The sequence below is a fragment of the Sus scrofa genome, chromosome 7 (genome assembly GCF_054392235.1).
Source record: "Sus scrofa isolate SSC_HxYL_T2T_F1_AM1 chromosome 7, Sscrofa_HxYL_maternal_Yorkshire_Landrace_v2.0, whole genome shotgun sequence".
NCBI lineage: Eukaryota > Metazoa > Chordata > Mammalia > Artiodactyla > Suidae > Sus > Sus scrofa.
Genome location: NC_139389.1, coordinates 75,800,149 through 75,812,537, shown reverse-complemented (window position 1 = coordinate 75,812,537; position 12,389 = coordinate 75,800,149). Strand labels below are relative to the sequence as shown.

Here is a 12,389-nt window from a genome sequence, read left to right as displayed (position 1 = left end):
ACAATCTTCCAAGACTAAACCAAGATGAAATAGAAAAGATGAATGGGCCAATTACAAGAACTGAAATTGAAACTGTGATTAAAAAACTTCCAACAAACAAAAGCCCAGGACCAGATGGCTTCACAGGTGAATTCTATCAAACTTTAGAGAAGAGCTAATACCTCTTCTTCTGAAACTATTTCAAAAAATTGCAGAGGAAGGGATACTCCCAAACTCATTCTGTGAGGCCACCATCACCCTGATACCAAAACCAGACAAAGATACCACAAAAAAAGAAAATTACAGGCCAATTTCACTGATGAACATTGATGCAAAAATCCTCAGCAAAATTCTAGCAAACCACATCCAAGAATACATTAAAAGGATTGCACATCATGATCAAGTGGGATTTATCCCAGGGATGCAGGGGTTCTTCAATATCTGCAAATCCTTCAGTGTGATACACCACATTAACAAACTGAAGAATAAAAACCATATGATCCTCTCAATAGTCACAGAAAAAGCCTTTGACCAAATCCAACACCCATTTCTGATAAAAACCCTTCAGAAAGTGGGCATAACAGGAACCTACCTCAACATAATAAAGGCCATATATGATGAACCCACAGCAAACATCATTCTCAATGGTGAAAAGCTGAAAGAATTCCCACTGAGATCAGGAACAAGACAAGGATGTCAGCCCTCACCACTACTCTTCAACATCATTTTGGAAGTCCTAGCCACAACAATCAGAGAAGTAAAAGAGATAAATGGAATCCAAATTGGAAAGGAAGAAATAAAACTATCACTATTTGCAGATGACATGATCCTATACCTAGAGAATCCTAAAGACTCTACCAGAAAACTGTTAGAGCTCATCCATGAATTTGGCAAATTTGCAGGATACAAAATTAATACACAGAAATCAACGGCATTTCTATACACTAACAATGAAAGAGCAGAAAGAGAAATTAGGGAAGGAATCCCATTCACCATCGCATCCAAAAGAATAAAATACCTAGGAGTAAACCTACCTAAAGAGACAAATGACCTGTACTCTGAAAACTACAAGCCACTGATGAAAGAAATCAAAGATGACACAAATAGATGGAAAGATATACCATGCTCCTGGATTGGAAGAGTTAATATTATCAAAATGAGTATACTACCTAAGGCAATCTACAGATTCAATGCAATTCCTATCAAATGACCAAGGACATTTTTCACAGAACTTGAACAAAATATTTTAAAGTTTGTTTGGAAGCACAAAAGATCCAGAAAAGCCAAAGACATCCTGAAAAAGAAAAATGGAACTGGAGGAATCAGGCTCCCAGACTTCAGAATATACTACAAAGCAACAGTCGTCAAAACTGCATGGTACTGGCACAAAGACAGAAATATGGATCAGTGGAGCAGGATAGAAAGCCCAGAATTAAACCCACGCACCTACAGCCAACTCATCTATGACAAAGGAGGCAAGAATATACAATGGAGAAAGGACAGCTTGTTCAATAAGTAGTGCTGGGAAAACTGGACAGCCACATGGAAAAGAATGAAATTACAACACTCCCTAACACCATACACAAAAATAAACTCCAAATGGATTCAAGACCTAGATATAAGACCAGACACTATAAAACTCTTAGAGGAAAACATAGGCCAAACACTCTCTGACATAAACGACAGCAACATCTTCTCAGATCCACCTCTTAGAGTATTGACAATAAAAACAAAAATAAACAAATGGGACCTAATCAAACTTCAAAGTTTCTGCACAGCAAAGGAAACCCTAAACAAAATGAAAAGACAACCCACAGAATGGGAGAAAATCTTTGTAAGTGAATCGACTGACAAGGGATTAATCTCCAAAATTTATAAACACCTTCTGCAGTTCCATACCAAAAAAACAAACAACCCCATCAAAAAAACAAACAACCCCATCAAAAAATGGGCAGAAAATCTAAACAGACAATTCTCCAAAGAAGACATACAGATGGCCAAAAAACACAGGAAAAGATGTTCAACATCACTCATTATTAGAGAAATGCAAATCAAAACCATTATGAGGTACCACCTTACACCAGCTAGAATGGCCATCATCCAAAAGTCAACAAACAATAAGTGCTGGAGAGAGTGTAGAGAAAAAGGAACACTAGTATACTGTTGGTGGGATTTTAAATTAGTGCAGCCACTGTGAAAACAGTATGGAGATTCCTCAGAAAACTAAAAATAGAACTACCATTTGATCCAGCAATCCCACTCCTGGGCATCTATCCAGAGAAAACCACGACTCGGAAAAAAAAAAAAAAAAAAAAGAAAGAAAGAAAGAAAAAAAAAATCTCAAGCAAAACCTGAGTTCCCATTGTGGCGCAGTGGTTAACGAATCCAACTAGGAACCATAAGGTTGTGGGTTTGATCCCTGGCCTCACTCAGTGGGTTAAGGATCCAGTGTTGCCATGAGCTGTGGTGTAGGTTGCAGACATAGCTCGGATCCTGCGTTGCTGTGACTGTGGTGTAGGCCGGCAGCTACAGCTCGGATTAGACCCCTAGCCTGGGAACCTCCCTGTGCAGTGGGTGCAGCCCTAGAAAAGACAAAAAAAAAAAAAAAAAAAAAAGAAAGAAAGAAAGAAAACCATGACTCGCAAAGACACATGTACTCCAGTGTTCATTGCAGCACTATTTACAATAGCCAAGACATGGAAACAACCTAAATGTCCATCAGCAGAGGAGTGGATCAAGAAGATGTGGTACATATACACAATGGAATATTACTCAGCCATTAAAAGGAGTGAAATGCCAGCATTTTTAGCAACATGGATGGACCTAGAAATTATCATGCTAAGTGAAGTCAGCCATACCGTGAGACACCAACATCAAATGCTTTCACTGACATGTGGAATCTGAAAAAAGGACAGACTGAACTTCTTTGCAGAACAGATGTTGACTCACAGACTTTGAAAAACTTATGGTCTCCGAAGGAGACAGTTTGGGGGATGGGGGGATGCGCTTGGGCTGTGGGATGGAAATCCTGTGAAATTGGATTGTTATGATCATTATACAACTACAGATGTGATAAATTTATTTGAGTAATTAAAAAACAGCCAAAAAAATTCAGTAATAGCTCTCTGTAACCCATAGGATAAAGTTATGTGGGTTTTTTTTAACTCCCTTTTTTTTTTTTTTTGGTCTTTTTGCCTTTTTAGGGCTGCACCCGTGGATTGAACCCGAAACCTTATTGTTCCTAGTTGGATTCATTTCCACTGCACCACGATGGGAACTTCCCTTCTTTGCTTTTTTTAAGGCTGCACCTGTGGCATATGGAATTTCTGAGGCTAGGGGTAGAATCAGAGCTATACTCGCAGGCCTACACCACAGCCACAGCAACACGGGATCCAAGCCACCACTGTGACCTATGCCACAGCCAGATCCTTAATCAACTGAGCGAGACCAGGAATTGAACCCGTAACCTCAGGGGTTTGTTAATCACTGAGCCATGAAGGGAACTCCTAAATTTATGTTTATTATACCTATTCCCCGTGAAGCAGATACTGAAGGCAGGCACTATGTGCTGTAGCATACTCTTAGACCTCTGTTCATGTGCAAGAGCTGGCCCTTGCTGGCTTATGACTGGAGCAAATGACAACCACTCTGAACCTTAGTTCCCTCCTCTACAATAAAAAGAAATTGAACCAGATTTCCAACTCCAATGACTTTGTGATCCTGGATCATTGCTTTAATATATACTACGTATGCCTTTAAAAAGGAAGCTTATGCTTCTAGCTACACTTATATGTAGACTATAAATACTAAATAAAGAGTAATATCAATATCAGTTATGCAACTTGTATGTAACAACAGTTGATTTTGTCTGTGTGGATCCATGACTCAAATGGGAAACTAAATCATGACTTAATTGCATTTTTTTTTTTTTTGGTCTTATGTCTTTTAGGGCCACACCTATGACATATGGCGGTTCCCAGGCTAGTGGTCAAATCAGAGCTGTAACTGCTGGCTTACAGTGCAGCCACAGCAATGCAGGATCTGAGCCGTGTCTGTGAACTATGCCACAATTCATGGCAATGCCGGATCTTCAACCCACTGAGCAAGGCCAGGGATCGAACCCACGTCCTCATGGATACTAGATAGGTTCAGTCACCACTGAGCCATGATAGGAACTCTAATTGAATTTTTTAATTGGAGTCTTCCACCACAACAGGCCAGCTGGAGCCCCTCAGGATTAAGGTGTACTGCTCGCCATGGTCCTCGACATCCCTTCCTCCAGGTTGGCCTGCAATGTGACAAATGATCTTATTCTCTGGATCCATCTCTTGCCTCTCTGCTCCCTCCTACCCTTGTGTGCCAGGCTCTTCTCATACTGACATTTTCCAGCTCTCTCAACCAAAGTACTTCATACTCTTCTACCTCTAGGTCTTCTCATACGATGCTTTTCCTTCCTTCAATGCTTCCCCACAAAAATCCATATCTGATGCTAAGTTGTTCTTTAGAACTCTGCTGCACTCCCCCTGTTAACTGGCTTCTCTGCCTTATTCTGACTAGGGTGCCCCTTCTCACTGTCCTCTTCTCATGGCGCCCTCTGCAAATACCAGCCCTGTGCTTCCCAAACAACATTGCGACTATTTACTTACCCATTTCTCTAAATTCTAAGTTCCTTGAGTACAGGGACTGTCTTCTTTTCATTTTAAAATTGGGAGATCTGAGCATAGAACTTAATGTATAATGGATATTGAACAAACAAGTTAACTTATATTTAAATGAATATTTCTCAATGAGAGCCATTAAAAAGATACATTTCCTTTATCTGAATTTTAGAAGACTCTCTCTTACAGCTTTGTCAAATGCCTCTATTGGATTACATATCTAATACATAACCTTTTGGTTATGTATTAGATGCCAGACTTACAGAAATTATTTTTGGATGCTTCTTAAATTCTCTGTAAATTCTCAAATAAGCATAGTTTTCCAGACCAATGCTAACACTTGGTTCTGGTTGGAAAAATCTTGTCTTGATTTTGTCATCTTTCTTCTTTTGTGCTGGCTAGAGCTGACAGCTATTTAAATGAGAATTAAAAATAGGACCCTATGAAGTACATGTTCCTTTTTTTCCTGCCAGGCTGTAACTGACCACAGAACTGGGGTTATATGTCTCTCTCTTTCAAAAAAAAAAAAAAAAAAAAAAAAAAGTCACAGGCTATGCTATCAAATTCTAGATAAAAGTCAATGATAAAAAATAATTCCTAAGAGATATTCTAGTGGTCCAAGTACTTTTTCTTAATCCTAATGGAAAATATGATTTTTTTCCTCACTTTTGAAAGATATTCAAAGAATTTTAAGGTCAAAGTTCCACCAGTTTGTAACCATTATAATGTGTGATTCATCCAAATTGTTAGTTGGCCTTGACTGCTGAATGTGTCTTCCTTTTCTGTATTACTGTCACAAATGGGGGAAGTGGGAACTAGGGTATAAGAGAAAAAGGGTAATTGAATGTCTGAGAGGGAACAGTGTGAAAGCCTTTTGGCTTTGGAAAAGTGCATTCCTATTTATCATTGGAACTAAACTAACTGGTTAGAGCAGGCCTGACTTAAGATTGGAGCTGGGAATGGACTCTAAGTGCACTCTCACTAAAGATTTGACATGTGGTTATTCATTTGTTTGCCTCTTCATCAGATAGACATCCAGTTTTATAATGAAGTCTACAGCATGTTTATTGTGCTGTCTCAGAGCTGCTGGTCACCCTGAACTAAAAGTATCCCAGGAGAGTGGGAGTGGCTTATTGAACTCAGAAGCAGGCCACATGTGCTCTAGCGATTCTGTTAACATCCCCCAGTTCAGTCATTCAGCAAACATTCATTGACCTCTCCCAAGGGTGCTGATATAAGCCTGTTCTGCAAAGATGAAGGTGACATAGCAACTGCCTACCAGAATTCCCTGTTTAAGGAGCTAGGAAGGAAGTAACAAGACCATTAAGATATCAGGTGGTGGCAGAGCTGGAAGCACTGAGGAAGGGGCATTAAGGCAGTTAAGGGGATTCCTGAGGTTTCCAGAGGAGGTGACCACTGAGCTGACTATGGAAAAGATTGAGAGAACAGTACCTAAGGAAAGAGATGAGGCTTTTAGACTTTCTCCATTTTGGTGCTCTCTTTAGGGAGACCATGGCTAACCATTCCCAACAGATATATCAGCCTTTTAAGCTAAACTTCTCAGAATGAGGTCTGACTAATTCTTTCTACAAGTAGTTCTCAGCAGATCTCCAATTCAGGAAATTCTTGCTTATATTTAATTTATATCCACTCTCCTCCTGGGAATTCAAGATCTGTCTCTGAGTTCTGATTTTTGTGGAAATCATGAGAGGGGTGTTGATGAGGAAGTGGAAAGATTTGTGAATTTATCCCACATTGCCTTTGGGAGTCAAAATGTTCAGTGCTGTGTGGAGGAGCTCACTGGTAAGGAGGCACAATGCAATTTCCTTCTACTATTTTCTGTTTTTGGTTATTTCTCCCATGAGATAGTGTCTACAAACTGGTTATATTAGCCAGTAGGTGGGGTGCTTTATTAGAAATAGTGGGACCTGGTAAATATGTAGAGGCGAACTAACTTTATTATGAAAAATGTTTAGAGTGTTTTATATTTATAGCTTTCTCTATGAGAGCCTGCATGGGAATCCATAATCTTGATTAGATTCTATGTAGTTTACTTTTACTGGGATGCCTTGTGGAGAGGCACACTTTGTGACTAAATACTGCCAGTCAGAACTTAAATTTGTTTTGTAAAACAGCTGTCCAAGTCATTGCATGCCTCTGTTGAATGATTATTATTTATGATGGGTCTCAGCTCTCTGTGGGCATTAAAAGGTAGGTGTATAATTTCAAGGTTTCTCTTCAGACATAGTAAAATCTACCTAGTGGGGCATGGAGGAAGTGCTGCACACAAATTGTAAACTTCTCGAATGAGCTTTCTATTGTAACCAAGCAACTGACACATTAGACTCCCCTTTGCCATCAGCTTACATTCTCTGAGAACTTAGGTCAGTGCCTAAAATAACCCTGCTAGTTGTGAGGGGCACATGTGGACTGGAATTCCAGTTAACAGTCTGGGAGCTGAGGGACTGAGGATTTGAAAGCTTACTGTAAGTTAACAGTTCATAACACGCCTCTAGGCAGTTAGGCCCAAAGCCTCAAAGTGTTCAGGTATGGAAAGAAAGTTGTATGTTGTGTTTTATATTCTCTGTTTGTAAAGCTGGTTAACCAGTGGCAACTGGTTAAAAACCAAATGTACTTGAGTTACAAGATCTGGGCTTTCAGTGCTCTGCTTTCAAACTCTTGGGCCGTGGTGGAGTAACGGACAGAAGCGGATGGCTTGGCTGAGGAACGTGAAACTTCCGCAGCCTGTGTAGGACCCCTGGCACCTTGGAGCAGTGCAGTTCAGGTAGGCTGTTGTTTACACGAAATTCTGTTATCATTTGGATAGAGGTCATAAATAGCTTGTTCAGTTCCAGAGCTGGACATGAGATCTCAAGTATCTCTTCTGCACATGGTGTGTCTGTTTTGGTGGGTACTTTACTTCACACCCTTCCTTGACCTTATGCCAAATGACAGCCTTCGTTTTCTTACTCAGGTACGTGAAAATTCTAGGACATAAGGGAGACTGATGGAGTTCAGACAAAGTGATTTATCTGGCATGTGGTGAAGTGTCTCTTTAAAACTCACCTTCCTCTTTTCTGTTTTATTTCCCTTATTCTAACTCCAAAAGACAGGCTTTTATATTTGTGAGAAAGAATGGGAGAAAATGTTAAGCCTCTTGGTATGGTTTTCATATATTTTAAAAGCGCTTAAGAGGTTCTGGGTTTTATTTTTAGACTAAGATGAAAATCAGCAGTACTCTTTTCCAAATAACATCACTTAGCATTCTGTTTGTGCCCTGTGTCAGTGAATTAAAATACTGCAGTATTTTGCTCTTCTTACTCCAATGTTGACCTACATTATAAAGTATCAAATTTAGTTTTGGCTTCCAAGTGTCTAGCACATAAAATACATATATAAACGCTGTAAGTGATGCTTTAGAACTTCCGCCTGAGGGGGTTACTTAATTCAGCATTTATTCAAATTTATACATATACCTCATATCATATGACAGACATACTTCTGAAACATATGTGCAAACAGGGTTCTGTAATTGGTGTAATTTAACACTTCAAAAGCTGATCACTTTTAAGGAATCTATGTATAAAACGAACAGGAATTCATAACTTAAATTATGTTTTAGATCTTTTTTGTACATCAGGTTCTTAAATTGAGACACACTGGTGTTGTATAACTTTGGATAAATTTCTCAGGAGCAAAAATTGTCCATTCATTATTAAGGAACATATAGGTATATGTGTGTGATCACATGAATCCTTTGGGGTGTCCCTAGAAGGATATCTGTGTGGTAGGATTTGGGGGTGACCTATTGGATATATTGGATATTAAATTGTGACTTTGGTAGGGAAAGTTTTTGTAGAGACAAGGGTCATGGTCTGAGACTTAAGAAATTTAAAAACTAATAATTGGAAATAGTATGTACATTCTGTCACCTTGATAACCTTGAAAAGCTTCAATATTATTGCTCTTCTAGCATTTATACCTATTGCAGTTTTAGGAATAATTAGCTTAAACAATATGCAGTTGTCTGTATTTGATAATTTTGGACCCGTAAAAATGACAGTTTTGCGTGGCTCATTCTAAGAGATTTAGGAACACTAATTCATTTTAATACAAGCTTAGCTTTAAACCCCCAACAATGGTAGCAGGAGTGAAATATTCTCATAAAGTATGAGAGCTATCTCATTAAAAACATGATCATCGGAGTTCCCGTCGTGGTGCAGTGGTTAACGAATCCGACTAGGAACCATGAGGTTGCGGGTTCGATCCCTGCCCTTGCTCGGTGGGTCAAGGTTCCGGCGTTGCCGTGAGCTGTGGTGTAGGTCGCAGACGCAGCTCGGATCCTGCGTTGCTGTGGCTCTGGCGTAGGCTGGCAGCTACAGCTCCGATTCGCCCCCTAGCCTGGGAACCTCCATATGCCGCAGGAGCGGCCCAAGAAATGGCAAAAAGACAAAAAAACAAACAAACAAACAAACAAACAAAAAAAAACCATGATCATCAAGCTTACTTCCTGTGAATATATGCAGTATGGATGAGTTATAGCTTTCTTTCAATTCTTAGAGTCTTTGGTCTTTTAAAAAGACCATACTGTTTCTGCTGAGTGCTTCCTATGGTGTTTATAGATCTGGTGACTGTGGGCCTACATCCTCAATGGCTGAGAGTTGGTATTTAACAAGGTTTGAGATATCTTGGAGAAGGGTCATCCTTGTTATCTTGTTAGTAACCAAATGTGTATTATACTTTTAGGGTTTCCCTATGTGTGCTGTCTTAGTGGTCTTCTTTTTTCCTAATTTCCTATGGTGGAATCTGAGGTCATTGATTTGAGACTTTTCTTCAGTTTTTATATAGGTGTTTAGAGCTATAAAATTTCTCTTAAGTACTGCTTTAGCAGCAGTGTAAGAATTTTATATATTGTATGTTTATTTATTTTTGCATTATGCCTTTTACACATTTTAATTTTAAAATATTTTTATTTTATATTGGTATATAGTTGATTTACAATGTTGTGTGAGTTTCAGGTGTGTAGCAAAGTGATTCAGTTATACATGTACGTATATCTATTCTATTTTAGATTCTTTTTCCATATAGTTTATTACAGAATATTGAATAGACTTCCCTGTCCTTTTCAATAGGTTCTTGTTGATTATTTTATATGCAGTTGTATGTATATGTTAGTTCCTATATATTTATTTTTAATTCCTTTTAAAATGCTTTATAATTTACTTTTTGATTTCTTCTTTGACTCATGAATTATTTAGAATTGTATTCGGACTTTCCAGAAATCTTTCTGGTTTTTTTTTAGTGTTTTAATTTAATTATAGCTAATTTTCATAACTTTAATTTTCAAAATGTATTGAGACATTTAATAATTATGATCTATCTTGGTAAATGTTCCATGGGCACTTGTAAAGAATGTGTATTCTGCTCTTGTTTGAGAGAAATTTATAAAATGTCAGCTAGGTTAAGTTGGTTGCTAGTGTTGTTCAAATCTTCTCTCCATATGGATCCTTACTGATTTCATGTCTGTTTGTTCTGTCAGTTATTGATAGAAGGGTATTGACATATCCAGTTACAGTTGTGAATCTATTACTCCTTTCAGTTCTGTTAGTTTTTGCTTTATGTATTTTGAAATCCTCTTATTAGATGCATTGACATTTAGGATTATTATGTCTCCGATGAACTCATCCCTTTATCATTAGGAAATGACTCTTTATCCCTGGTAATATTCTTTGTTCTGAAATCTGCTTTTTCTCATATAAATATTACATTTTTCATTATTATATTTGATGTTATCACATATTTATTATTAAACCAAAAATAACATTGAGTATTACATATGTCAAATGTTTAATTTTTCCAGCATTAATCACTTAGAAAAACAGACTTGACACAATATTTATTTGTTACATGGTTTTTAATTTAAAAAAATCTCATAACTTCAGTTAATTAATCCTCATTCATACCAACTATCTATTGTTAAAAGTAGAACTTGTTGAATAATTTTTACGTACTTGACAAGAAAAAAATTGAAGCTGTTTAGTTAGAATTTGTGTGAACTGAAATAGTATATCTCTATATAGCTGTTATGTATAAAATTTTAACTGTAATTAATATGTCCATAATATACCTGAGACTGATTTTGCTGCTTTTCTTTTGCACCTTTGTGCTTGATTCACTCATAGAAGATCTTTATGTTCAAAAAAAGAGACAAGAAAAAGAAGGAGAGAAAAAGTTGCTAACATGTTTTACTAGCTTGATCCGTGGAATTATCAACAGGAAATATAAACAGATTATTCTTAGCAATGACCTGGCTTACAAAAAAGCTTTGTGGAGAAGTAGGCACCTACACACATCCCACAACTTGGTCATTTGGCAGTTTACTACAAAGCATTTACTGATAAGTTTTTTTTTTAATATTGCATGAAAATTAATATTGCAATATGTCTGAAGGAAAGAAGGAAAATATAGTACTCAACCAGTTGCTATTTCCTGCACTTGTGACACTGAATGTACTTCTACCAAGTTTGGTAGGAAGGAGGGCACTCTCACCATCTAGGATGCATAGGTGCCAATGGTTGAAATTGCATTAATGTATGTAAATTGGTATAACCACTATGGAAAACAGTATGGAGGTACCTCAGAAAACTAAATAGAGAATTCCCATATGATCCAGCAATCCCATTCCTGGTGTATATCCAGACAAAACTTTTATTGAAAAAGATACATGCACCCCTATGTTCATTGCAGCACTATTCACAATAGCCAAGGCATGGAAACAACCTAAATGTCCACCGACAGATGAATGGATTAAGAAGATGTGGTATATGTATATACCACACACACACACACACACACATAGAGGTATACTAATCTGCCATAAAAAAAGAATAATGCCATTTGTAGCAACATGGATGGAACTGGAGACTCTCATACTAAGTGAGGTAAGTAAGAAAGAGAAAGACAAATACCATATGATATCACTTATATCTGGAATTTAATATATGGCACACATGAAACTATCTGCAGAAAACAAACTCATGGACTTTGAGAACAGACTTGTGGTTGCCAAGGGGAAGGGGGAGGGAGAGGGATGGGCTGGGAGTTTGGGGTTAGTAGATACAAACTATTGCATTAGGAGTGGATAGGCAAGGAGATCCTGCTGTACAGCACAGGGAACTAGATCTAGTCACTTGTTATGGAACATGATGGAGGATAATGTGAGAAAAAGAATATGTGTGTGTGTATATATATATATGGGTCACTTAGCTGTACATGTGTGTGTGTATATATATATATGGGTCACTTAGCTGTACAGCAGAAAGTAACAGAACATTGTAAGTCAACTATAATAGAAAAAAATAAAAATCTTTAAAAAATTGCATTTATATAACATATCTACCCAGAATTGGTATGATATGGTGTCAGTGTCGATGCCAGTACTAGTTAGAATGGTGTAGACTTGGATGGGCAGATGGAACTGAGCAGTGCTATGCTTTAGTGCTATTACCCAACTTTTACCCTTTCCCTACCAGTTTTGCCAAATGTTCCTGGAGTCTGAAGTTATAATGGTCATAGCCACCATCATGCCATAAGATCCTCTTCCCCCATCCCTTTTACCTGTGGTGTGAACAGATCTCTTTTTCCTTTAGCTCAGTTGGCGCAGGTATGCATACAGGGGAGTTAGGTTGGAATCCCAAAAGAACAAGAGTTGAGCCCTGCAGTTTCTCCTTGTAGAAGCATTCTGGACTGGTG

General features: G+C 37.9%; 1 protein-coding gene across 14 annotated transcripts in view; it reads left to right on the top strand.

Annotated features, from left to right (window-relative positions):
- AKAP6 (A-kinase anchoring protein 6) overlaps positions 1-12,389 on the top strand; it is a 458,273-nt gene that overhangs the window by 143,315 nt on the left and 302,569 nt on the right. For 2 of the 14 annotated variants that reach the window (XM_084968958.1, XM_084968957.1), the window contains exon 1: positions 7,078-7,184. The exons of 10 other annotated variants lie outside the window; for them this stretch is intronic. The gene's annotated coding sequence lies outside the window, so the exon portion shown is untranslated. Of the gene's footprint in view, positions 1-7,077; positions 7,423-12,389 lie in introns of those variants that run through there. 2 more of the 14 variants (XM_021099876.2, XM_013989052.3) reach the window with 1 other exon arrangement.